The 26,500-nt window shown below is 47.1% G+C and overlaps 1 protein-coding gene across 4 annotated transcripts in view; it reads right to left on the bottom strand.

The window, feature by feature from the left end:
• PDE4A (phosphodiesterase 4A) overlaps positions 1–26,500 on the bottom strand; it is a 375,781-nt gene that overhangs the window by 74,710 nt on the left and 274,571 nt on the right. The window lies entirely within an intron of this gene.

Genomic DNA, 26,500 nt, shown 5'->3' with positions numbered 1-26,500 from the left:
CTGTGTATGTATCAGTGTGTGTCTGTGTATCTATCAGTGTGTCTGTGTATGTATCAGTGTGTGTCTGTGTATGTATCAGTGTGTCTGTGTATGTATCAGCGTGTCTGTGTATGTATCAGTGTGTGTCTGTGTATGTATCAGTGTGTGTCTGTGTATGTATCAGTGTGTGTCTGTACACGTTTGAGCCTGTGAATGTATCAGTGTGTGTCTGTACACGTTTGAGCCTGTGAATGTATCAGTGTGTGTCTGTGTATGTATCAGTGTGTGTCTGTGTATGTATCAGTGTGAGACTGTGTATGTATCAGTGTGTGTCTGTGTATGTATCAGTGTGTCTGTGTATGTATCAGTGTGTCTGTGTATGTATCAGTGTGTGTCTGTGTATGTATCAGTGTGTGTCTGTGTATGTATCAGTGTGTGTCTGTACACGTTTGAGGTTGTGAATGTATCAGTGTGTCTGTGTATGTATCAGTGTAAGTCTGTGTATGTATCAGTGTGTGTCTGTGTATGTATCAGTGTGTGTCTGTGTATGTATCAGTGTGTGTCTGTGTATGTATCAATGTGAGTCTGTGTATGCATCAGTGTGAGTCTGTGTATGCATCAGTGTGAGTCTGTGTATGTATCAGTGTGTGTCTGTGTATGTATCAGAGTGAGTCTGTGTATGTATCAGTGTGTGTCTGTGTATGTATCAGTGTGAGTCTGTGTATGTATCAGTGTGTGTCTGTGTATCTATCAGTGTGTCTGTCTATGTATCAGTGTGTGTCTGTGTATGTATCAGTGTGTCTGTGTATGTATCAGCGTGTCTGTGTATGTATCAGTGTGTGTCTGTGTATGTATCAGTGTGTGTCTGTGTATGTATCAGTGTGTGTCTGTACACGTTTGAGCCTGTGAATGTATCAGTGTGTGTCTGTACACGTTTGAGCCTGTGAATGTATCAGTGTGTGTCTGTGTATGTATCAGTGTGTGTCTGTGTATGTATCAGTGTGAGTCTGTGTATGTATCAGTGTGTGTCTGTGTATCTATCAGTGTGTCTGTGTATGTATCAGTGTGTGTCTGTGTATGTATCAGTGTGTCTGTGTATGTATCAGCGTGTCTGTGTATGTATCAGTGTGTGTCTGTGTATGTATCAGTGTGTGTCTGTGTATGTATCAGTGTGTGTCTGTACACGTTTGAGCCTGTGAATGTATCAGTGTGTGTCTGTACACGTTTGAGCCTGTGAATGTATCAGTGTGTGTCTGTGTATGTATCAGTGTGTGTCTGTGTATGTATCAGTGTGAGACTGTGTATGTATCAGTGTGTGTCTGTGTATGTATCAGTGTGTCTGTGTATGTATCAGTGTGTCTGTGTATGTATCAGTGTGTGTCTGTGTATGTATCAGTGTGTGTCTGTGTATGTATCAGTGTGTGTCTGTACACGTTTGAGGTTGTGAATGTATCAGTGTGTCTGTGTATGTATCAGTGTAAGTCTGTGTATGTATCAGTGTGTGTCTGTGTATGTATCAGTGTGTGTCTGTGTATGTATCAGTGTGTGTCTGTGTATGTATCAATGTGAGTCTGTGTATGCATCAGTGTGAGTCTGTGTATGCATCAGTGTGAGTCTGTGTATGTATCAGTGTGTGTCTGTGTATGTATCAGTGTGTGACTGTGTATGTATCAGTGTGTGTCTGTGTATGTATCAGTGTGTGTCTGTGTATGTATCAGTGTGTCTGTGTATGCATCAGTGTATGTCTGTGTATGTATCAGTGTGTGTCTGTGTATGTATCAGTGTGTGTCTGTGTATGTATCAGTGTGTCTGTGTATGCATCAGTGTATGTCTGTGTATGTATCAGTGTGTGTCTGTGTATGTATCAGTGTGTGTCTGTGTATGTATCAGTGTGCGTCTGTGTCTATATCAGTGTGTGTCTGTGTATGTATCAGTGTGTGTCTGTGTATGTATCAGTGTGTGTCTGTGTATGTATCAGTGTGTGTCTGTGTATGTATCAGTGTGTGTCTGTGTATGTATCAATGTGAGTCTGTGTATGCATCAGTGTGAGTCTGTGCATGCATCAGTGTGAGTCTGTGTATGTATCAGTGTGTGTCTGTGTATGTATCAGTGTGTGTCTGTGTATGTATCAGTGTGTGTCTGTGTATGTATCAGTGTGTGTCTGTGTATGTATCAGTGTGTCTGTGTATGCATCAGTGTATGTCTGTGTATGTATCAGTGTGTGTCTGTGTATGTATCAGTGTGTGTCTGTGTATGTATCAGTGTGCGTCTGTGTCTATATCAGTGTGTGTCTGTGTATGTATCAGTGTGTGTCTGTGTATGTATCAGAGTGAGTCTGTGTATGTATCAGTGTGTGTCTGTGTATCTATCAGTGTGTCTGTGTATGTATCAGTGTGTGTCTGTGTATGTATCAGTGTGTGTCTGTACACGTTTGAGCCTGTGAATGTATCAGTGTGTGTCTGTGTATGCATCAGTGTGTGTCTGTGTATGCATCAGTGTGAGACTGTGTATGTATCAGTGTGTGTCTGTGTATGTATCAGTGTGTCTGTGTATGTATCAGTGTGTGTCTGTGTATGTATCAGCGTGTCTGTGTATGTATCAGTGTGTGTCTGTGTATGTATCAGTGTGTGTCTGTGTATGTATCAATGTGTGTCTGTGTATGTATCAGTGTGAGTCTGTGTATGTATCAGTGTGTATCAGTGTGTCTGTGTATGTATCAGTGTGTGTCTGTGTATGTATCAGTGTGTGTCTGTGTATGTATCAGTGTGTGTCTGTGTATGTATCAGTGTGAGTCTGTGTATGTATCAGTGTGAGTCTGTGTATGTATCAGTGTGTGTCTGTGTATGTATCAGTGTGAGTCTGTGTATGTATCAGTGTGTGTCTGTGTATCTATCAGTGTGTCTGTGTATCTATCAGTGTGTCTGTGTATCTATCAGTGTGTCTGTGTATGTATCAGTGTGTGTCTGTGTATGTATCAGTGTGAGCCTGTGAATGTATCAGTGTGTGTCTGTGTATGTATCAGTGTGTGTCTGTGTATGTATCAGTGTGTGTCTGTACACGTTTGAGGTTGTGAATGTATCAGTGTGTCTGTGTATGTATCAGTGTAAGTCTGTGTATGTATCAGTGTGTGTCTGTGTATGTATCAGTGTGTGTCTGTGTATGTATCAGTGTGTGTCTGTGTATGTATCAATGTGAGTCTGTGTATGCATCAGTGTGAGTCTGTGTATGCATCAGTGTGAGTCTGTGTATGTATCAGTGTGTGTCTGTGTATGTATCAGTGTGTGTCTGTGTATGTATCAGTGTGTGTCTGTGTATGTATCAGTGTGTGTCTGTGTATGTATCAGTGTGTCTGTGTATGCATCAGTGTATGTCTGTGTATGTATCAGTGTGTGTCTGTGTATGTATCAGTGTGTGTCTGTGTATGTATCAGTGTGCGTCTGTGTCTATATCAGTGTGTGTCTGTGTATGTATCAGTGTGTGTCTGTGTATGTATCAGTGTGTGTCTGTGTATGTATCAGTGTAAGTCTGTGTATGTATCAGTGTGTGTCTGTGTATGTATCAATGTGAGTCTGTGTATGCATCAGTGTGAGTCTGTGTATGCATCAGTGTGAGTCTGTGTATGTATCAGTGTGTGTCTGTGTATGTATCAGTGTGTGTCTGTGTATGTATCAGTGTGTGTCTGTGTATGTATCAGTGTGTGTCTGTGTATGTATCAGTGTGTCTGTGTATGCATCAGTGTATGTCTGTGTATGTATCAGTGTGTGTCTGTGTATGTATCAGTGTGTGTCTGTGTATGTATCAGTGTGCGTCTGTGTCTATATCAGTGTGTGTCTGTGTATGTATCAGTGTGTGTCTGTGTATGTATCAGAGTGAGTCTGTGTATGTATCAGTGTGTGTCTGTGTATGTATCAGTGTGAGTCTGTGTATGTATCAGTGTGTGTCTGTGTATCTATCAGTGTGTCTGTGTATGTATCAGTGTGTGTCTGTGTATGTATCAGTGTGTGTCTGTACACGTTTGAGCCTGTGAATGTATCAGTGTGTGTCTGTGTATGTATCAGTGTGAGACTGTGTATGTATCAGTGTGTGTCTGTGTATGTATCAGTGTGTCTGTGTATGTATCAGTGTGTGTCTGTGTATGTATCAGTGTGTCTGTGTATGTATCAGTGTGTCTGTGTATGTATCAGTGTGTGTCTGTGTATGTATCAGTGTGTGTCTGTGTATGTATCAGTGTGTGTCTGTACACGTTTGAGCCTGTGAATGTATCAGTGTGTCTGTGTATGTATCAGTGTGAGTCTGTGTATGTATCAGTTTGTGTCTGTGTATGTATCAGTGTGTCTGTGTATGTATCAGTGTGTCTGTGTATGTATCAGTGTGTGTCTGTGTATGTATCAGTGTGTGTCTGTGTATGTATCAGTGTGAGTCTGTGTATGTATCAGTGTGTGTCTGTGTATGTATCAGTGTGAGTCTGTGTATGTATCAGTGTGTGTCTGTGTATCTATCAGTGTGTCTGTGTATGTATCAGTGTGTGTCTGTGTATGTATCAGTGTGTGTCTGTACACGTTTGAGCCTGTGAATGTATCAGTGTGTGTCTGTGTATGTATCAGTGTGTGTCTGTGTATGTATCAGTGTGAGACTGTGTATGTATCAGTGTGTGTCTGTGTATGTATCAGTGTGTCTGTGTATGTATCAGTGTGTGTCTGTGTATGTATCAGCGTGTCTGTGTATGTATCAGTGTGTGTCTGTGTATGTATCAGTGTGTGTCTGTGTATGTATCAGTGTGTGTCTGTACACGTTTGAGCCTGTGAATGTATCAGTGTGTGTCTGTGTATGTATCAGTGTGTGTCTGTGTATGTATCAATGTGAGTCTGTGTATGCATCAGTGTGAGTCTGTGTATGCATCAGTGTGAGTCTGTGTATGTATCAGTGTGTGTCTGTGTATGTATCAGTGTGTGTCTGTGTATGTATCAGTGTGTGTCTGTGTATGTATCAGTGTGTGTCTGTGTATGTATCAGTGTGTCTGTGTATGCATCAGTGTGTGTCTGTGTATGTATCAGTGTGTGTCTGTGTATGTATCAGAGTGAGTCTGTGTATGTATCAGTGTGTGTCTGTGTATGTATCAGTGTGAGTCTGTGTATGTATCAGTGTGTGTCTGTGTATCTATCAGTGTGTCTGTGTATGTATCAGTGTGTGTCTGTGTATGTATCAGTGTGTCTGTGTATGTATCAGCGTGTCTGTGTATGTATCAGTGTGTGTCTGTGTATGTATCAGTGTGTGTCTGTGTATGTATCAGTGTGTGTCTGTACACGTTTGAGCCTGTGAATGTATCAGTGTGTGTCTGTGTATGTATCAGTGTGAGACTGTGTATGTATCAGTGTGTGTCTGTGTATGTATCAGTGTGTGTCTGTGTATGTATCAGTGTGTCTGTGTATGTATCAGTGTGTGTCTGTGTATGTATCAGTGTGTGTCTGTGTATGTATCAGTGTGTGTCTGTACACGTTTGAGCCTGTGAATGTATCAGTGTGTCTGTGTATGTATCAGTGTGAGTCTGTGTATGTATCAGTTTGTGTCTGTGTATGTATCAGTGTGTCTGTGTATGTATCAGTGTGTGTCTGTGTATGTATCAGTGTGAGTCTGTGTATGTATCAGTGTGTGTCTGTGTATGTATCAGTGTGAGTCTGTGTATGTATCAGTGTGTGTCTGTGTATCTATCAGTGTGTCTGTGTATGTATCAGTGTGTGTCTGTGTATGTATCAGTGTGTGTCTGTACACGTTTGAGCCTGTGAATGTATCAGTGTGTGTCTGTGTATGTATCAGTGTGTGTCTGTGTATGTATCAGTGTGAGACTGTGTATGTATCAGTGTGTGTCTGTGTATGTATCAGTGTGTCTGTGTATGTATCAGTGTGTGTCTGTGTATGTATCAGCGTGTCTGTGTATGTATCAGTGTGTGTCTGTGTATGTATCAGTGTGTGTCTGTGTATGTATCAGTGTGTGTCTGTACACGTTTGAGCCTGTGAATGTATCAGTGTGTGTCTGTGTATGTATCAGTGTGTGTCTGTGTATGTATCAATGTGTGTCTGTGTATGTATCAGTGTGAGTCTGTGTATGTATCAGTGTGTCTGTGTATGTATCAGTGGGTGTCTGTGTATGTATCAGTGTGTGTCTGTGTATGTATCAGTGTGAGTCTGTGTATGTATCAGTGTGTGTCTGTGTATGTATCAGTGTGAGTCTGTGTATGTATCAGTGTGTGTCTGTGTATCTATCAGTGTGTCTGTGTTTGTATCAGTGTGTGTCTGTGTATGTATCAGTGTGTGTCTGTACACGTTTGAGCCTGTGTATGTATCAGTGTGTGTCTGTGTATCAGTGTGTGTCTGTACACGTTTGAGGTTGTGAATGTATCAGTGTGTCTGTGTATGTATCAGTGTAAGTCTGTGTATGTATCAGTGTGTGTCTGTGTATGTATCAGTGTGTGTCTGTGTATGTATCAATGTGAGTCTGTGTATGCATCAGTGTGAGTCTGTGTATGCATCAGCGTGAGTCTGTGTATGTATCAGTGTGTGTCTGTGTATGTATCAGTGTGTGTCTGTGTATGTATCAGTGTGTCTGTGTATGCATCAGTGTGTGTCTGTGTATGTATCAGTGTGTGTCTGTGTATGTATCAGTGTGTGTCTGTGTATGTATCAGTGTGTGTCTGTGTCTATATCAGTGTGTGTCTGTGTATGTATCAGTGTGTGTCTGTGTATGTATCAGAGTGAGTCTGTGTATGTATCAGTGTGTGTCTGTGTATCTATCAGTGTGTCTGTGTATGTATCAGTGTGTGTCTGTGTCTGTACACGTTTGAGCCTGTGAATGTATCAGTGTGTGTCTGTGTATGTATCAGTGTGAGACTGTGTATGTATCAGTGTGTGTCTGTGTATGTATCAGTGTGTCTGTGTATGTATCAGTGTGTGTCTGTGTATGTATCAGTGTGTCTGTGTATGTATCAGTGTGTGTCTGTGTATGTATCAGTGTGTTTGTACACGTTTGAGCCTGTGAATATATCAGTGTGTCTGTGTATGTATCAGTGTGAGTCTGTGTATGTATCAGTTTGTGTCTGTGTATGTATCAGTGTGTCTGTGTATGTATCAGTGTGTGTCTGTGTATGTATCAGTGTGTGTCTGTGTATGTATCAGTGTGAGTCTGTGTATGTATCAGTGTGTGTCTGTGTATGTATCAGTGTGAGTCTGTGTATGTATCAGTGTGTGTCTGTGTATCTATCAGTGTGTCTGTGTATGTATCAGTGTGTGTCTGTGTATGTATCAGTGTGTGTCTGTACACGTTTGAGCCTGTGAATGTATCAGTGTGTGTCTGTGTATGTATTAGTGTGTGTCTGTGTATGTATCAGTGTGAGACTGTGTATGTATCAGTGTGTGTCTGTGTATGTATCAGTGTGTCTGTGTATGTATCAGTGTGTGTCTGTGTATGTATCAGCGTGTCTGTGTATGTATCAGTGTGTGTCTGTGTATGTATCAGTGTGTGTCTGTGTATGTATCAGTGTGTCTGTGTATGTATCAGTGTGTGTATGTGTATGTATCAGCGTGTCTGTGTATGTATCAGTGTGTGTCTGTGTATGTATCAGTGTGTGTCTGTGTATGTATCAGTGTGTGTCTGTACACGTTTGAGCCTGTGAATGTATCAGTGTGTGTCTGTGTATGTATCAGTGTGTGTCTGTGTATGTATCAATGTGTGTCTGTGTATGTATCAGTGTGAGTCTGTGTATGTATCAGTGTGTATCAGTGTGTCTGTGTATGTATCAGTGTGTGTCTGTGTATGTATCAGTGTGTGTCTGTGTATGTATCAGTGTGAGTCTGTGTATGTATCAGTGTGAGTCTGTGTATGTATCAGTGTGTGTCTGTGTATGTATCAGTGTGAGTCTGTGTATGTATCAGTGTGTGTCTGTGTATCTATCAGTGTGTCTGTGTATGTATCAGTGTGTGTCTGTACACGTTTGAGCCTGTGAATGTATCAGTGTGTGTCTGTGTATGTATCAGTGTGTGTCTGTGTATGTATCAGTGTGTGTCTGTGTATGTATCAGTGTGTCTGTGTATGTATCAGTGTGTGTCTGTGTATGTATCAGTGTGGCTGTGTATGTATCAGTGTGTGTCTGTGTATGTATCAGTGTGTCTATGTATGTATCAGTGTGTGTCTGTACACGTTTGAGCCTGTGAATGTATCAGTGTGTGTCTGTGTATGTATCAGTGTGTGTCTGTGTATGTATCAATGTGTGTCTGTGTATGTATCAGTGTGAGTCTGTGTATGTATCAGTGTGTGTCTGTGTATGTATCAGTGTGTCTGTGTATGTATCAGTGTGTGTCTGTGTATGTATCAGTGTATGTCTGTGTATGTATCAGTGTGAGTCTGTGTATGTATCAGTGTGTGTCTGTGTATCTATCAGTGTGTCTGTGTATGTATCAGTGTGTGTCTGTGTATGTATCAGTGTGTGTCTGTACATGTTTGAGCCTGTGAATGTATCAGTGTGTGTCTGTGTATGTATCAGTGTGTGTCTGTGTATGTATCAGTGTGTGTCTGTGTATGTATCAGTGTGAGTCTGTGTATGTATCAGTGTGTGTCTGTGTATGTATCAGTGTGTCTGTGTATGTATCAGTGTGTGTCTGTGTATGTATCAGTGTGAGTCTGTGTATGTATCAGTGTGTGTCTGTGTATGTATCAGTGTGTGTCTGTGTATGTATCAGTGTGTGTCTGTGTATGTATCAGTGTGTGTCTGTGTATGTATCAGTGTGAGTCTGTGTATGTATCAGTGTGAGTCTGTGTATGTAGCAGTGTGAGTCTGTGTATGTATCAGTGTGTGTCTGTGAATGTATCAGTGTGTGTCTGTGTATGTATCAGTGTGTGTCTGTGTATGTATCAGTGTGAGTCTGTGTATGTATCAGTGTGAGTCTGTGTATGTATCAGTGTGAGTCTGTGTATGTATCAGTGTGAGTCTGTGTATGTAGCAGTGTGTCTGTGTATGTATCAGTGTGTCTGTGTATGTATCAGTGTGTGTCTGTGTATGTATCAGTGTGTGTCTGTGTATGTATCAGTGTGTGTCTGTGTATGTATCAGTGTGTGTCTGTGTATGTATCAGTGTGAGTCTGTGTATGTAGCAGTGTGTGTCTGTGTATGTATCAGTGTGTGTCTGTGTATGTATCAGTGTGAGTCTGTGTATGTATCAGTGTGAGTCTGTGTGTGTATCAGTGTGAGTCTGTGTATGTATCAGTGTGAGTCTGTGTATGTAGCAGTGTGTCTGTGTATGTATCAGTGTGAGTCTGTGTATGTATCAGTGTGTGTCTGTATATGTATCAGTGTGAGTCTGTGTATGTATCAGTGTGAGTCTGTGTATGTATCAGTGTGTGTCTGTGTATGTATCAGTGTGTCTGTGTATGTATCAGTGTGTGTCTGTGTATGTATCAGTGTGTCTGTGTATGTATCAGTGTGTGTCTGTGTATGTATCAGTGTGTGTCTGTGTATGTATCAGTGTGAGTCTGTGTATGTATCAGTATGTGTCTGTGTATGTATCAGTGTGAGTCTGTGTATGTAGCAGTGTGTCTGTGTATGTATCAGTGTGAGTCTGTGTATGTATCAGTGTGTGTCTGTGTATGTATCAGTGTGTGTCTGTGTATGTAGCAGTGTGAGTCTGTGTATGTAGCAGTGTGTGTCTGTGTATGTATCAGTGTGTGTCTGTGTATGTATCAGTGTGTGTCTGTGTATGTATCAGTGTGTGTCTGTGTATGTATCAGTGTGAGTCTGTGTATGTATCAGTGTGTGTCTGTGTATGTATCAGTGTGTGTCTGTGTATGTATCAGTGTGAGTCTGTGTATGTATCAGTGTGAGTCTGTGTATGTATCAGTGTGTGTCTGTGTATGTATCAGTGTGTCTGTGTATGTATCAGTGTGTGTCTGTGTATGTATCAGTGTGTGTCTGTGTATGTATCAGTGTGTGTCTGTGTATGTATCAGTGTGTGTCTGTGTATGTATCAGTGTGAGTCTGTGTATGTATCAGTGTGAGTCTGTGTATGTATCAGTGTGTGTCTGTGTATGTATCAGTGTGAGTCTGTGTATGTAGCAGTGTGTGTCTGTGTATGTATCAGTGTGAGTCTGTGTATGTAGCAGTGTGTGTCTGTGTATGTATCAGTGTGTGTCTGTGTATGTATCAGTGTGAGTCTGTGTAAGTAGCAGTGTGTGTCTGTGTATGTATCAGTGTGAGTCTGTGTATGTAGCAGTGTGTGTCTGTGTATGTATCAGTGTGAGTCTGTGTATGTAGCAGTGTACATCTCTGTGTATATCTATGTTGAAAGGTTTAAATGTGTGGGTTGTATAACACTTTGAGCCATGTGTGTATATGCATAGAGTCTATCTGTACATGCGTGTGCTACACACACACGGGAGCCTATGTTGATATATTAGTGCACAGCGTAGCGGACACACAGACACACACAGCAGTGTCTCCTCCCTGTGACAGTGGCTGTGTGTGGGTAGGTCCTAGTCCTGTCAGGGGGATAGATAACAGCAGATAAGAGGTGACAGGTTATCGCTCTTCAATGTCACACACAGCAGGGGGTCATACAGTACTCAGTCACACTGTGTGTTACAGTATTTTGCCTGATCCACTGGGTTACTAAACTTAGCAACATATAGCAAAAACCATCACACTGCAGCATAGCATGTGTCCCCTGTCTGTGTCCCCTCTCCTCCTTCTCTGTCACTGTCCCCTCTGTGTCCCCTCTCCTCCTTCTCCCTGTCACTGTCCCCTGTCTGTGTCCCCTCTCCTCCTCCTCTCTGTCACTGTCCCCTGTCTCTGTCCCCTCTCCTCCTTCTCTCTGTCACTGTCCCCTGTCTGTGTCCCCTCTCCTCCTTCTCTCTGTCACTGTCCCGTCTGTGTCCCCTCTCCTCCTCCTCACTTTCACATTATCTGTGTCCCCTCTCCTCCTTCTCTCTGTCACTGTCCCCTGTCTGTGTCCCCTCCCCTCCTCCTCACTGTCCCCTGTCTGTGTCCCCTCTCTTCCTTCTCTCTGTCACTGTCCCCTGTCTGTGTCCCCTCTCCTCCTTCTGTCACTGTCCCCTGTCTGTGTCCCCTCCCCTCCTCCTCACTGTCCCCTGTCTGTGTCCCCTCTCTTCCTTCTCTCTGTCACTGTCCCCTATCTGTGTCCCCTCTCCTCCTTCTCTCTGTCACTGTCCCTGTCCCCTCTCTTCCTTCTCTCTGTCACTGTCCCCTCTCCTTCTCTCTGTCACTGTCCCCCTGTCTGTGTCCTCTCTCCTCCTTCTCTCTGTCACTGTCCCCTGCCTATGTCCCCTCTCCTTCTCTGTCACTGTCCCCTGTCTGTGTCCCCTCTCCCCCTCCTCCTTTAGCTTAGTGTCTTTATAGTGTTAGGCAGGAAGCAGATACAATACCAGGTGCTGATAGCAGTGGAGGTGACGGAGGTCCCACGTAATAAGTGAATTATTAGTAAACGGATCACAGAGAAAGCACTTCGCTATGGAACGCCTTCTCATGCCAAATCTACCTGTCTTTCTAAATCTGTAATTACTTTGATCATCACAGAAAAACATACGTTAAATATTTCTGAAGTGTCAGTGATGGAGATGTAACCCATTACACACGTCCTTGTCATTAGGTCACTTTGCCCCTATGTGGGACTGACCCTATAACCCATTACACACGTCCCTGTCATTAGGTCACTTTGCCCCTATGTGGGACTGACCCTTTAACCCGTTACACACGTCCCTGTCATTAGGTCACTATGCCCCTATGTGGGACTGACCCTTTAACCCGTTACACACGTCCCTGTCATTAGGTCACTTTGCCCCTATGTGGGACTGACCCTTTTACCCATTACACACGTCCCTGTCATTAGGTCACTTTGCCCCTACGTGGGACTGACCCTTTAACCCATTACATACGTCCCTGTCATTAGGTCACTTTGCCCCTACGTGGGACTGACCCTTTAACCCATTACACACGTCCCTGTCATTAGGTTACTTTGCCCCTACGTGGGACTGACCCTTTAACCCATTACACACGTCCCTGTCATTAGGTCACTTTGCTCCTACGTGGGACTGACCCTTTAACCCATTACACACGCCCCTGTCATTAGGTCACTTTGCTCCTACGTGGGACTGACCCTTTAACCCATTACACACGCCCCCGTTATTAGGTCACTTTGCTCCTAGGTGGGACTGACCCTTTAACCCATTACACACGTCCTTGTCATTAGGTCACTTTGCCCCTACGTGGGACTGACCCTTTAACCCATTACACACGTCCCTGTCATTAGGTCACTTTGCCCCTATGTGGGACTGACCCGTTAACCCATTAAACACGTCCCTGTCATTAGGTCACTTTGCTCCTACATGGGACTGACCCTTTAACCCATTAAGCACGTCCCCGTCATTAGGTCACTTTGCCCCTACGTGGGACTGACCCTTTAACCCATTACACACGTCCCTGTCATTAGGTCACTTTGCCCCTACGTGGGACTGACCCTTTAACCCATTACACACGTCCCCGTCATTAGGTCACTTTGCCCCTACGTGGGACTGACCCGTTAACCCATTAAACACGTCTCTGTCATTAGGTCACTTTGCCCCTACGTGGGACTGACCCGTTAACCCATTAAACACGTCCCTGTCATTAGGTCACTTTGCCCCTACGTGGGACTGACCCTTTAACCCATTACACACGTCCCTGTCATTAGGTCACTTTGCTCCTACGTGGGACTGACCCTTTAACCCATTACACACGCCCCTGTCATTAGGTCACTTTGCTCCTACGTGGGACTGACCCTTTAACCCATTACACACGCCCCCGTTATTAGGTCAATTTGCTCCTAGGTGGGACTGACCCGTTAACCCATTAAACACGTCTCTGTCATTAGGTCACTTTGCCCCTACGTGGGACTGACCCGTTAACCCATTAAACACGTCCCTGTCATTAGGTCACTTTGCCCCTACGTGGGACTGACCCGTTAACACATTAAACACGTCCCTGTCATTAGGCCACTTTGCCCCTACGTGGGACTGACCCTTTAACCCATTAAACACGTCCCCGTCATTAAGTCACTTTGCCCCTACGTGGGACTGACCCTTTAACCCATTACACACGTCCCTGTCATTAGGTCACTTTGCTCCTACGTGGGACTGACCCTTTAACCCATTAAACACGTCCCCGTCATTAGGTCACTTTGCCCCTACGTGGGACTGACCCTTTAACCCATTACACACGTCCCTGTCATTACATAGTTACATAGTTACATAGTAGATGAGGTTGAAAAAAGACTTCCGTCCATCAAGTTCACCCTATGCTAAATTTAGACAACAGATACTTTATCCTATATCCATACTTACTTATTGATCCAGAGGGAGGCAAACAAAAAACCCCATTAAGGGGAAAAATTAATTCCTTTCTGACTCCAAGAATTGGCAATCGGATTAATCCCTGGATCAACATCCTTCCCATGTATACTTATTTGGTATATCCCTGTATACCTTTCCCATCTAAAAAGATGTCCAACCTTTTTTTGAACAAATCTATTGTATCTGCCATCACAGTCTCCATGGGTAATGAATTCCACATTTTAACTGCCCTTACTGTAAAGAACCATTTCCTTTGTTGCTGGTGAAATTTCCTTTCCTCCAACATTAAGGGATGGCCCCGAGTCCTTTGTACTGCCCGTGGGATGAATAGTTCTTTTGAAAGCTCCTTGTATTGTCCCTGAATATATTTGTAGGTCACTTTGCTCCTACGTGGGACTGACCCTTTAACCCATTAAACAGGTCCCTGTCATTAGGTCACTTTGCCCCTACGTGGGACTGACCCTTTAACCCATTAAAAACGTCCCTGTCATTAGGTCACTTTGCCCCTACGTGGGACTGACCCTTTAACCCATTAAACACGTCCCTGTCATTAGGTCACTTTGCTCCTACGTGGGACTGGCCTTTTAACCCATTACACACGTCCCTGTCATTAGGTCACTTTGCTCCTACGTGGAACTGACCTTTTAACCCATTAAACACGTCCCTGTCATTTGGTCACTTTGCCCCTGGGACTGACCCTTTAACCCATTAAACACGTCCCTGTCATTAGGTCACTTTGCCCCTACGTGGGACTGACCCTTTAACCCATTAAACACGTCCCTGTCATTAGGTCACTTTGCCCCTACGTGGGGCTGACCCTTTAACCCATTAAACACATCCCTGTCATTAGGTCACTTTGCCCCTATGTGGGACTGACCCTTTAACCCATTAAACACGTCTCTGTCATCAGGTCACTTTGCCCCTATGTGGGACTGACCCTTTAACCCATTAAACACGTCCCTGTCATTAGGTCACTTTGCCCCTACGTTGGACTGACCCTTTAACCCATTACACACGTCCCCGTCATTAGGTCACTTTGACTGACCCTATAACTCCGTTGCTCTGCAAATGCCTCCAGCAATAAAGCAGGTTAATCGTGGGACTTTTCAAGGCGCTGTATAGTAAACGTCGATTTAACCCCACGCCTCCCTGAAGAATCACCAGGATGACCCACCCTCTGAGTTTTCCGAGAGAATGAGGCATGAAAGAGACGTTTACCTCATTCCAGAAGTATCTGCTACATAGTTATACAGTTAATTAGTTACATAGTTACATAGTAGATGAGTGTGAAAAAAGACTTCCGTCCATCCAGTTCAACCTATGCTAAATTTAGACAGCAGATACGTTATCCTATATCTATACTTACTTATTGATCCAGAGGAAGGCAAACAAAAAACTCCAGAGTCATATCATCCAATGATATCTCATAAGGGGAAAATAAATTCCTTCCTGACTTCAATTATTGGCAATCAGATTACTCCCTGGAACAACATTCTTCCCATTTATACTTATTTGGTATATCCCTGTATATCTTTCCCATCTAAAAAGATGTCCAACCTTTTTTTTGAACAAATCTATTGTATCTGCCATCACAGTCTCCATGGGTAATGAATTCCACACTGTAACTGCCCTTACTGTAAAGAACCCTTTCCTTTGTTGCTGGTGAAATCTCCTTTCCTACAACCTAAAGGGATGACCCCGAGTCCTTTGTACTGCCCGTGGGATGAATAGTCCTTTTGAAATTGTTCGTTAATATGGAGGTTGTGGCCTCCTCCTGTGGCACTACTATTGAACTTGATTCTTCCCTGGTAAACACAGAGGCAAAGAATTTGTTTAATACCTCAGCTTTATCCTTATCTCCAATAAACTGCCTGCCCATCTCACAAAGAAAGGGTCCTATATTTTCTTTTCTCATTTTTTTGTTATTAAGGTACTTAAAGAACTTTTTTAGGGTTGATCTTACTTTCTATTGCAATCTTTTTTTTCATTATCCATCCAATTTTTTTGGGGTGCTGGTCTTTGTGGTGGGTCTCCGCCCTTTTTGGCCGATCTTGCAGGATTCACCTCTAAGCCTAGGCCCCAAGTGCTCAACGGTGACGCGTGACAATGCATCATTCTACATTCGTACCTAAGCCGGCAAGCGTTTGGTGCTTCTGTTATAAAATCTGTCAAAATCCTGATTGTGCGGCTAACTTAATGGCCGCCGTACAGTTTCAATCAAATCCTTCCGTTAGTGTCAGTCGGCAGCTACAATGTATCCGGATATTACTAAGGTACCATTGGCTATTGTTACAGTTTGCAGCTCAAACTGCTGGCAACACTGGCAACAAATGAACAGAAAGAGGAAAGCGTGACAAAGATCTTGCACTGCTGGGGAAGTGGGATAAACCCTGTTATAGAAACCAAAGGATGCATTATCACACACACACACACACACACACACACACACACACACACACACACACACACACACACACACACACACACACACACACACACACACACACACACACACACATACACACACACACACACACACACCTGTCACAGCCAGTTCCGGGGAGATAAGACCTCACACAAGGACCATGTGTCCTTGTGATAACACGTTTGTGTGAGAGGGGCGGGCGGGACAGCCTCCTTACTGTGCTAATAGTGACATTCCTCATCAATGAATCACTATATATATATATATATATATATATATATATACACATACACTTATATGCACACACGCTGAAATGTGTGTATCATTATACAAGGAGAAGAAGTGTGTGGGGAATTTAACACCCAGATCCACCCAGTCCAGGTAATACATAATGAAAATGCTCGCTCGTCCCCATCGTCCCCTACACCTCTCCTCCCCATCGTCCCCTACACCTCTCCTTCCCATAGTCCCCTACACCTCTCCGCCCCATCGTCCCCTACACCTCTCCTCCCCATCGTCCCCTACACCTCTCCTTCCCATAGTCCCCTACACCTCTCCGCCCCATCGTCCCCTACACCTCTCCTCCCCATCGTCCCCTACACCTCTCCTCCCCATCGTCCCCTACACCTCTCCTCCCCATCGTCCCCTACACCTCTCCTTCCCATCGTCCCCTACACCTCTCCTCCCCATCGTCCCCTACACCTCTCCTCCCCATCGTCCCCTACACCTCTCCTTCCCATAGTCCCCTACACCTCTCCTCCCCATCGTCCCCTACACCTCTCCTCCCCATCGTCCCCTACACCTCTCCTTCCCATCGTCCCCTACACCTCTCCTTCCCATCGTCCCCTACACCTCTCCTCCCCATCGTCCCTTACACCTCTCCTCCCCATCGTCCCCTACACCTCTCCTTCCCATAGTCCCCTACCCCTCTCCTCCCCATCGTCCCCTACACCTCTCCTCCCCATCGTCCCCTACACCTCTCCTTCCCATCGTCCCCTACACCTCTCCTCCGAATCGTCCCCTACACCTCTTCTCCCCATCGTCCCCTACACCTCTCCTCCCCATCGTCCTCTACACCTCTCCTCCCCATCGTCCCCTACACCTCTCCTCCCCATCGTCCCCTACACCTTTTCTCCCCATCGTCCCCTACACCTCTCCTTCCCATAGTCCCTACACCTCTCCGCCCCATCATCCCCTACACCTCTCCTCCCCATCGTCCCCTACACCTCTCCTCCCCATCGTCCCCTACACCTCTCCTCCCCATCGTCCCTACACCTCTCCTTCCCATAGTCCCTACACCTCTCCTCCCCATCGTCCCCTACACCTCTCCGCCCCATCACCTCTCCTCCCCATAGTCCCTACACCTCTCCGCCCCATCGTCCCCTACACCTCTCCTCCCCATCGTCCCCTACACCTCTCCTCCCCATCGTCCCCTACACCTCTCCTCCCCATCGTCCCCTACACCTCTCCTCCCCATCGTCCCCTACACCTCTCCTCCCCATCGTCCCCTACACCTCTCCTCCCCATCGTCCCCTACACCTCTCCGCCCCATCGTCCCCTACACCTCTCCTCCCCATCGTCCCCTACACCTCTCCTCCCCATCGTCCCCTACACCTCTCCTCCCCATCGTCCCCTACACCTCTCCTCCCCATCTTCCCCTACACCTCTCCTCCCCATCGTCCCCTACCTCTCCGCCTCATCGTCCCCTACACCTCTCCTCCTCATCGTCCCCTACACCTCTCCTCCCCATCGCCCCCTACACCTCTCCTCCCATAGTCCCTACACCTCTCCTCCCCATCGTCCCCTACACCTCTCCTTCCCATAGTCCCCTACACCTCTCCTCCCCATCGTCCCCTACACCTCTCCTCCCCATCGTCCCCTACACCTCTCCTTCCCATCGTCCCCTACACCTCTCCTCCGCATCGTCCCCTACACCTCTTCTCCCCATCGTCCCCTACACCTCTCCTCCCCATCGTGCTCTACACCTCTCCTCCCCATCGTCCCCTACACCTCTCCTCCCCATCGTCCCCTACACCTTTTCTCCCCATCGTCCCCTACACCTCTCCTTCCCATAGTCCCTACACCTCTCCGCCCCATCATCCCCTACACCTCTCCTCCCCATCGTCCCCTACACCTCTCCTCCCCATCGTCCCCTACACCTCTCCTCCCCATCGTCCCTACACCTCTCCTTCCCATAGTCCCTACACCTCTCCTCCCCATCGTCCCCTACACCTCTCCGCCCCATCGTCCCCTACACCTCTCCGCCCCATCACCTCTCCTCCCCATAGTCCCTACACCTCTCCGCCCCATCGTCCCCTACACCTCTCCTCCCCATCGTCCCCTACACCTCTCCTCCCCATCGTCTCCTACACCTCTCCTCCCCATCGTCCCCTACACCTCTCCTCCCCATCGTCCCCTACACCTCTCCTCCCCATCGTCCCCTACACCTCTCCTCCCCATCGTCCCCTACACCTCTCCTCCCCATCGTCCCCTACACCTCTCCGCCCCATCGTCCCCTACACCTCTCCTCCCCATCGTCCCCTACACCTCTCCTCCCCATCGTCCCCTACACCTCTCCTCCCCATCGTCCCCTACACCTCTCCTCCCCATCTTCCCCTACACCTCTCCTCCCCATCGTCCCCTACCTCTCCGCCTCATCGTCCCCTACACCTCTCCTCCTCATCGTCCCCTACACCTCTCCTCCCCATCGCCCCCTACACCTCTCCTCCCATAGTCCCTACACCTCTCCTCCCCATCGTCCCCTACACCTCTCCTTCCCATAGTCCCTACATCTCTCTGCCCCATCTTCCCCTACACCTCTCCTCCCCATCGTCCCCTACACCTCTCCGCCCCATCGTCCCCTACACCTCTCCTCCCCATCGTCCCCTACACCTCTTCTCCCCATCGTCCCCTACACCTCTCCTCCCCATCGCCCCCTACACCTCTCCTCCCATAGTCCCTACACCTCTCCTTCCCATAGTCCCCTACACCTCTCCTCCCCGTCACCCCCTACGCCTCTCCTCCCCGTCGCCCCCTACGCCTCTCCTCCCCCTATATAATGTATGGAAGCATTATATACAAACATACACAGTGCTAACTACATTGTGCTTCAAATATAGTGTTAACCTACACAACAGACCCACAATTGTGCTCATCGTCACGGGGACTGAGCGAGAAAGATATGAGATGATAAAAAAACCAAAGCGGTCCCTTTTCTCCTGAACACGGCACACACAGGCACAGGCACAGGCACACGCACACGCACACGCACACGCAGTACACTACGTGTGTTTGCTCTAGCAAAGCGACGTCCGTTAGTGAGTGTGGAGTAATGTTGACGCAAGGCGTGACCGCCCGGGGAGAACGCCAGCCGCTCAGCCGGGACCTGGCTACACCACCCGGAAGTGAGAGTCTGCGGACGCCACCGACGTCTCCGAGCACACAGGCCGAGGAGCGGAAGCGCCTAGCCATGTAACACCGTGTGTAGCATTTTTAGACCAGCTGCTCTGCCCTATAACTCCCCCTATTACTCCATATAACCCCTCCCTATAACTCCCCCTATTACCCCATATAACCGCTCCCTTCAACTCCTCCTATTACCCCATATAACCCCTCCCTATAACTCCCCCTATTACCCCATATAACCCCTCCCTATAACTCCTCCTATTGCCCCATATAACCGCTCCCTATAACTCCTCCTATTACCCCATATAACCCCTCCCTATAACTCCTCCTATTGCCCCATATAACCGCTCCCTACAACTCCTCCTATTGCCTCATATAACCCCTCCCTATAACTCCTATTGCCCCATATAACCCCTCCCTATAACTCCTCCTATTGCCCCATATAACCAAAAAGATATATATATATAAATATATATATATATATAGTGAATAAATGAGAACAAGGCACTTCGTCAGGTAGATATTGGTGGGTGCAAATCCTATATAAATCAAATAGGCTATACGATACCGTTTGAGCGAATATCAGAGGCAGCACTCCAGAAAGTAGTCAAAAAAAATTGTATTTAGTGTGACATATAAACCAACGTTTCGGTCCTCCACCCGGGACCTTTCTCAAGGTGATGACCTTCACACAGACACTCCCTGCACACGCGTGCAGTAAAACACGGCCCCCTGTATACACGCTGTCGCATGCAGGACACGCTGCAGACACTGAGCCGAGGTAACCGCTCTGTGGGAATTCCTCGGTGTCTGGCAGACACAGTGTTTCCCTGGGACCCTGAGGGATTTACTTCGGTTCCGGCTGCTCCAAATCTTCCCGTGTGACCCGGGAAAGGGGGACCCCCGCAAACTTCCCCCGGGGGGGGCTACGGTTACAGTCAAAGGTTCCCATTCGCAAGGTAATATAGAAGGTGTATAGCTGTGAAAACACTGTTAACCGTAGAGTGTCAGCTCTGCGGGGCAGAATTCCCTTCTCCCAATGGTTCCTCCTCTCCCTGTATTGTATCTGTGTCCCTCTGTATATTAGAGTTTAAGCTCTGCGGGGCAGGATTCCCTTCTACCAATAGTTCCCCCTCTCCCTGTATTGTGTGTTTTCCTTTGTATTGTATGTGTTCCTGGTAACTCAAGATGTATACCCGTGTGTATGAATGTAAATAAACAAAGAATATCACTTGTGAGCACATTCACATATCTTAGACAGGTCTGCACCTCGCCTTTCACCATTATCACCCAGCATACAGTGCTCCCACTGCAGCAAGGGATTTTGGGAAATGACATGCAAATGGAAACCACAATGTATCACTTTTTGCCTGAAATCCATTTTGACATGGAACCCTTATACGCTTATGCTCGCTGCATCACACAGCTTTCCAGCACAGCCTGGGCTAAGGTGCCAAGCCAGAGAACCCCACTGACAGACAGCCGTTTAGACCTTGTGGGTCTCAGCAGTGTGAGGCTGGTTGTACTGGGTCTGCAATGTTCAAGCTGGGTAGGTTTACCATACACATTATTTAAGTTGCGGTGGGTGAAAAAGGCGACAATTTATTGGCCGGTTCTTTATTGGCTATATGCTAACGGTGGAGGGTTTCTGCCGCCTGTGTGTGTGTGTGTGTGTGTGTGTGTGTGTGTGTGTGTGTGTGTGTGTGTGTGTGTGTGTGTGTGTGTGTGTGCGTGCGCGCTCAAAGCTGTGACCATGCAGCAAGCTTAAGCCTATAGGGAACCATGTTGATGGTTTTGAAGAAAAGGTGGCACTGTGCGCTCATTTCCATGCCATTTCCCAGAATCCCTTGCTGCAGTGGAAGTGCTGTGTGCTGGGTGATAATGGTGAAAGGCGGGGCGGTGCAGACCTGTCTAAGGCTGCGTCCAGTTTGAGGCGCGCTGACGCTTCTCAGTGAGCCCCTGCAGCCGCAACGAGCGGCTTTAGCAGGGGGCTCGCGCACGCTTACGCAGGCGTGCGGAAGCGCGTGTCTAGTTACATTTTTAGATTTGGCGCTCACGGGAGCGCAGGGCCGGTCACGTGAGCGGTTCGCTAATGAGGGCGAACCAGCTCCGTGACGTCACAGCCCCCCCCCCCGACACGCCCCCGGACGGCACACGGACAGGGCCAGGGAAAGCACCCGCTTTCCCTCAGCCTCCGCGCGCCTCCGCACGGCTGCAGTCCTATGGACGCAGCCTAAGACATGTGAATGAGCACACAGTAATATTTCCATTTGCTATATATATATATATGCAAATATAGCTGTATGCTCATCTGCATGTCTTAGGCAGGTCTGCAACCCCGCCTTTCCCCATTATCACCCAGCATACAGCACTTCCACTGCAGCAAGGGATTCTGGGAAATGACATGCAAATGAGCACACAGTGTCACTTTTTGCCTCAAAAACCATTTTTAACATGGTTCCCTATAGGCTTAAGCTTGCTGCATGGTCACAGCTTTGAGCACAGCCAGGGTTAAGGTGCATACCCAGAAAACCACCCACAGACAGCCGTTTCGACCTTGATGGGTCTCATCAGTGTGGGGTTGATTTTAACTGGGTATGCAAAGAAGCTAAGGGATTGGCTATACCATATATATATATAATCATGTCACGTCATCTTCAGCAAGAGCCTGTTTATTTCTTAGTTGTGCACTGTCCCATTGCCCTGCATGATGTTAGTTAATCAATCCCAACACGGGACATGTGACCGTCAATATTAATTACACCCGGGGGGAGAGGAGAGAGAACTGGCATTCCCACCGTCACCAACACAACTATCTCACTCTAATATACAGAGGGACGCAGGCACAATACAGGGAGAGGAGAGAGAACTGACATTCCCACCGTCACCAACACAACTATCTCACTCTAATATACAGAGGGACGCAGGCACAATACAGGGAGAGGAGAGAGAACTGACATTCCCACCGTCACCAACACAACTATCTCACTCTAATATACAGAGGGACGCAGGCACAATACAGGGAGAGGAGAGAGAACTGACATTCCCACCGTCACCAACACAACTATCTCACTCTAATATACAGAGGGACGCAGGCACAATACAGGGAGAGGAGAGAGAACTGACATTCCCACCGTCACCAACACAACTATCTCACTCTAATATACAGAGGGACGCAGGCACAATACAGGGAGAGGAGAGAGAACTGGCATTCCCACCGTCACCAACACAACTATCTCACTCTAATATACAGAGGGATGCAGGCACAATACAGGGAGAGGAGAGAGAACTGACATTCCCACCGTCACCAACACAACTATCTCACTCTAATATACAGAGGGACGCAGGCACAATACAGGGAGAGGAGAGAGAACTGGCATTCCCACCGTCACCAACACAACTATCTCACTCTAATATACAGAGGGATGCAGGCACAATACAGGGAGAGGAGAGAGAACTGACATTCCCACCGTCACCAACACAACTATCTCACTCTAATATACAGAGGGATGCAGGCACAATACAGGGAGAGGGGGAACCATTGGGAGAAGGGAATCCTGCCCCGCAGAGCTTACACTCTAATATACAGAGGGACACAGATACAATACAGGGAGAGGAGGAACCATTGGGAGGAGGGAATCCTGCCCCGCAGAGCTTACACTCTAATATACAGAGGGACACATACAATACAGGGAGAGGAGGAACCATTGGGAGAAGGGAATCCTGCCCCGCAGAGCTTACACTCTAATATACAGAGGGCACAGACACAATACAGGGAGAGGAGGGACCATTGGGAGAAGGGAATCCTGCCCCGCAGAGCTTACACTCTAATATGCAGAGGGACGCAGGCACAATACAGGGAGAGGGGGAACCATTAATATACAGAGGGACGCAGGCACAATACAGGGAGAGGGGGGACCATTGGGAGAAGGGAATCCTGCCTCGCAGAGCTTACACTCTAATATACAGAGGGACACAGGCACAATACAGGGAGAGGAGAAACCATTGGGAGAAGGGAATCCTGCCCCGCAGAGCTGACACTCTAATATACAGAGGGACACAGGCACAATACAGGGAGAGGAGGAACCATTGGGAGAAGGGAATCCTGCCCCGCAGAGCTTACACTCTAATATACAGAGGGACACAGGCACAATACAGGGAGAGGAGGGACCATTGGGAGAAGGGAATCCTGCCCCGCAGAGCTTACACTCTAATATACAGAGGGACACAGATACAATACAGGGAGAGGAGGGACCATTGGGAGAAGGGAATCCTGCCCCGCAGAGCTTACACTCTAATATGCAGAGGGACGCAGGCACAATACAGGGAGAGGGGGAACCATTAATATACAGAGGGACGCAGGCACAATACAGGGAGAGGGGGGACCATTGGGAGAAGGGAATCCTGCCTCGCAGAGCTTACACTCTAATATACAGAGGGACACAGGCACAATACAGGGAGAGGAGAAACCATTGGGAGAAGGGAATCCTGCCCCGCAGAGCTGACACTCTAATATACAGAGGGACACAGGCACAATACAGGGAGAGGAGGAACCATTGGGAGAAGGGAATCCTGCCCCGCAGAGCTGACACTCTAATATACAGAGGGACACAGGCACAATACAGGGAGAGGAGGAACCATTGGGAGAAGGGAATCCTGCCCCGCAGAGCTTACACTCTAATATACAGAGGGACACAGATACAATACAGGGAGAGGAGGGACCATTGGGAGAAGGGAATCCTGCCCCGCAGAGCTTATACTCTAATATACAGAGGGATACAGATACAATACAGGGAGAGGAGGGGATCCTATATACACTTAGGGTTATTTTGCGGTGGAATCTTGAGGGTGTAGAAATGAGTTGGAGAAATGCCACTCTGCGCCCTTCTACGTGAGCCAATACAGATAAAGCAATCAGGAATATCCGAGGCCAGGCTTAAAATACTCGCAGAGACGTCAGGGAGGCACCCTCCTAATACACAGAGACACATACCTCTCACCCCTTCCTAATACACAGGGACACGTACCTCTCACCCCCTCCTAATACACAGGGAGACATACCTCTCACCCCTTCCTAATACACAGGGACACATACCTCTCACCCCCTCCTAATACACAGGGACACATACCTCTCACCCCCTCCTAATACACAGGGACACATACCTCTCACCCCCTCCTAATACACCTCCTCTCCCTGTATTGTATCCGTGTCCCTCTGTATATTAGAGTGTAAGCTCTGCGGGGCAGGATTCCCTCCTCCCAATGCTTCCTCCTCTCTCTGTATTGTAGCTGAACATTTTTCCCTGGCAATGTATAATGCAATAGTATGTATGTATATGTATGTATGTATGTATACACATATATATATTATTTATTTATATATATATATATATATATATATATATATATATATATATACACACACACACACACGCACGCACACACACACGCACACACACACGCGAAAGGCAGGGTTGCAGACCTGTCTAAGACAAGTGATCTTTTTATTTGAGATTATATATATATATATATATACATACATACGCATATATACTGTATATATTCACACACACACACACACACACTATACAATACACAAAGAAGCGTGTGTGTGAGTGCCAGTGCATTCCTGTACACTGTGTCTCCTGTCCCTCCGGCAGATAACACAGAAAGTCACAGCCGGAGGCTGGGGAGCGCCCGCTAATTACCTCTCATCCAAGGGCAGGGGACACAGATTTGGAGGAGACGTGATTGAGAAAGGAGAGAGGCAGGACAGGGACAGAGTGTCAGCTCTGCGGGGCAGGATTCCCTTCTCCCAATCGCTCCTCCTCTCCCTGTAATGTATCTGTATCCCTCTGTATATTAGAGTGTAAGCTCTGCGGGGCAGGATTCCCTTCTCCCAATCGCTCCTCCTCTCCCTGTAATGTATCTGTGTCCCTCTGTATATTAGAGTGTAAGCTCTGCGGGGCAGGATTCCCTTCTCTCAATGGTTCCTCCTCTCCCTGTATTGTACCTGTGTCCCTCTGTATATTAGAGTGTAAGCTCTGCGGGGCAGGATTCCCTTCTCCCAATGGATCCTCCTCTCCCTGTATTGTACCTGTGTCCCTCTGTATATTAGAGTGTAAGCTCTGCGGGGCAGGATTCCCTTCTCCCAATGGTTCCCCCTCTCCCTGTATTGTATCTGTGTCCCTCTGTATATTAGAGTGTAAGCTCTGCGGGGCAGGATTCCCTTCTCCCAATGGCTCCTCCTCTCCCTGTATTGTACCTGTATCCCTCTGTATATTAGAGTGTAAGCTCTGCGGGGCAGGATTCCCTTCTCCCAATGGTCCCTCCTCTCCCTGTATTGTATCTGTATCCCTCTGTATATTAGAGTGTAAGCTCTGCGGGGCAGGATTCCCTTCTCCCAATGGCTCCTCCTCTCCCTGTATTGTACCTGTGTCCCTCTGTATATTAGAGTGTAAGCTCTGCGGGGCAGGATTCCCTTCTCCCAATGGTCCCTCCTCTTCCTGTATTGTATCTGTATCCCTCTGTATATTAGAGTGTAAGCTCTGCGGGGCAGGATTCCCTTCTCACAATGGCTCCTCCTCTCCCTGTATTGTACCTGTATCCCTCTGTATATTAGAGTGTAAGCTCTGCGGGGCAGGATTCCCTTCTCCCAATGGTCCCTCCTCTCCCTGTATTGTATCTGTATCCCTCTGTATATTAGAGTGTAAGCTCTGCGGGGCAGGATTCCCTTCTCCCAATGGCTCCTCCTCTCCCTGTATTGTACCTGTGTCCCTCTGTATATTAGAGTGTAAGCTCTGCGGGGCAGGATTCCCTTCTCCCAATGGTTCCTCCTCTCCCTGTATTGTACCTGTGCCTCTCTGTATATTAGAGTGTAAGCTCTGCGGGGCAGGATTCCCTTCTCCCAATGGTTCCCCCTCTCCCTGTATTGTATCTGTGTCCCTCTGTATATTAGAGTGTAAGCTCTGCGGGGCAGGATTCCCTTCTCCCAATGGTTCCCCCTATCCCTGTATTGTATCTGTGTCCCTCTGTATATTAGAGTGTCAGCTCTGCGGGGCAGGATTCATATAAATCCAACTTCCCATATACATTATAAAATGAAGCCACTGAATTAAAAAACAGGTCTGTGTCTAGTGACAAAGAGACGCCCGTGTACTAACCAATCAGGGAAACAATCCCTAGGATAGACAGACAGGGGACAGTGACAGAGAGGAGGAGGAGAGGGGACACAGACAGGGGACAGTGACAGAGAGAAGGAGGAGAGGGGACACAGACAGTGGACAGTGACAGAGAGAAGGAGGA

Source organism: Ascaphus truei, chromosome 20 (genome assembly GCF_040206685.1).
Source record: "Ascaphus truei isolate aAscTru1 chromosome 20, aAscTru1.hap1, whole genome shotgun sequence".
In the NCBI taxonomy this organism is placed as follows: Eukaryota; Metazoa; Chordata; class Amphibia; order Anura; family Ascaphidae; genus Ascaphus; species Ascaphus truei.
Note: the sequence above shows the minus strand (reverse complement) of the source record. Positions and strands in the feature narration are given on the sequence as shown.